The sequence below is a fragment of the Rhinolophus ferrumequinum genome, chromosome 8, assembly GCF_004115265.2.
Source record: "Rhinolophus ferrumequinum isolate MPI-CBG mRhiFer1 chromosome 8, mRhiFer1_v1.p, whole genome shotgun sequence".
Lineage (NCBI taxonomy): Eukaryota > Metazoa > Chordata > Mammalia > Chiroptera > Rhinolophidae > Rhinolophus > Rhinolophus ferrumequinum.
The window spans coordinates 59,820,071-59,822,031 of NC_046291.1; the positions used below are offsets into that span (position 1 = coordinate 59,820,071).

The 1,961-nt window shown below is 36.5% G+C and overlaps 1 pseudogene; it reads right to left on the minus strand.

The window, feature by feature from the left end:
- Positions 1–672: 672 nt before the first annotated feature.
- LOC117025562 (4-hydroxybenzoate polyprenyltransferase, mitochondrial-like) lies at positions 673–1,328 on the minus strand (annotated as a pseudogene).
- Positions 1,329–1,961: the final 633 nt, after the last annotated feature.

Genomic DNA, 1,961 nt, shown 5'->3' on the forward strand with positions numbered 1-1,961 from the left:
TCTTCATTTTGTTTTGTCATGCAGTCTTTTATTCTTATAGTAGGTAAAACACTTTATTTACTTATTTAAATTCTTCTAAAATATAAAAAAAGAATGGTTTCCTTAATTGCAGTTTTTGGCAGTGAATAAAGTTTACACTACAGAACAATAAGCTCCAATTTTCCATTTCACCTTTTATTTTTCCCTAAAAAGAGAATCCATTTTCCTACAGAGACATTTGTTTAGATGTGTATTCTAATACACATGAGATTTTTTTTCTAAAATGTCAAAAACTCATCTAATCCCCATTATTTCAGAGAAGAATTGTAATAAGTAGAAGAATACATCAACTTAAATACTCAAGGTCATCTCGAATCCTGAAAAGTCCCAAGTTTCTGTGATAAATGAAGAATTTTGCTAGCAAATTGTTGGACTAAAATCCAGCCAATTTGTTCTAAATCTGCATCTTCTGATTCTTAAATATTTAGTGTATTGTAACAGATTGTTTATTGAATTTAATTATGTTATAACTAGACCTGAGACTGTTTTGCAAAAAAAAAAAAAAAGTTTTTAAAATTCCTAAACTTTATTTGCCAATTTTCCATTCTACTATCTATATTTTTTTCTTCTTTTATCTGTCTTCTTTATTTCCATAAATTTCCAAGGACAATCCCTAACAAACTGTTAGTCCTATTATTTAGTTGGAGATAAATTTATCCCCCAATCCTCAAGTCTGTGAATATCTAAAGTGTAAGTCTGAGGAGCCAGAGGGTCTCCAACAGCCAGAGAAGCTTCGGGAATGGTCTGGGAACTGTTCATACTCACCAGACTCAGTGCATTCAGCATCACAGCACTGAAGCCAATGAGCCACTGCTTAGTGTTTTCACTTAAGTCACAGTGCCATGTACTTAAGATCAATCAGAGCAGCATCTCTTTTGTCTTGATGGGCAAAGACAGTACTATATATTAGTGCCTATATAATTTCATAAAAATGAAGAGGCAGGCAAACAGATGGATTATAGGAGCCCTACACAGCAAACCATCCATGTAATGCTCACCAATTAAAAGTCAACCCAAGGCTAATCGAGGCCAGTATACAATTAGTTTTATTATTAGGAGGTAGATGATGTCAGGAAGCAGAAATGCTGCTCTCAGAGCTATACTTTTTATCATAGTCCTGGTCCTGCTGTCATTAACAGTACAACCTGTTCCATGAACAACTCCAATATCATACATGGATAATATGCTATCAATCTGGAAAACAACTTGATTCAGAGGCCAAATCAATCAATGCTCCAGGTACATGGCACATACAGCAACCAGGTTCCAATGAGCTTGTCCAACTACATGAGACATAGGTAGGGCTGTAGAGAGTGGGATACCAAATCCGTGCTCTCCAATGCCACAGTCTGAGTGGCTGCCGGGCCTGAGGGCCCCTAGTTTCCTGAGGCAGTGGGCACCAAGGTTAAGGAGCAACCCCACAGTCCTGCAGCCATGCCTGACTCATGCCTGCACGCCCCAAGTGAGCTGGCAACAGGGAGCCTAGGGAGCTTGATCTCCTGTCCTATGTTATTTTGTCTTTTTTTCCTCATTTCCTGCCTTCTTTTGGTTACTGAATACTTTTTATGATGCCATTGTATCACTATCATTATCTCATTAGATACAGCTCTGTGTTAGTCAGAGTTCTCCAGAGAATCAGAACCAACAGTTTTATTTTAAGAAATTATTTCAGGTGATTGTGAGGACTGACTACTGTAGTCCTCCCTTATCTGAGAGGGATACCTTCCGAGACCTCCACAGATGGATGCCTAAAGCAGTGGATAATAATAAACCCTATATATACTATGTTTTTTCCTATAGATACAAACATACATACATACATGCATACATACATACAAACAAATGATAAAGTTTAGCTTTCAAATTAGGCACAGTAAGAGATTAACACAATTTATAATAGAATAGAACAATTATAACAATAA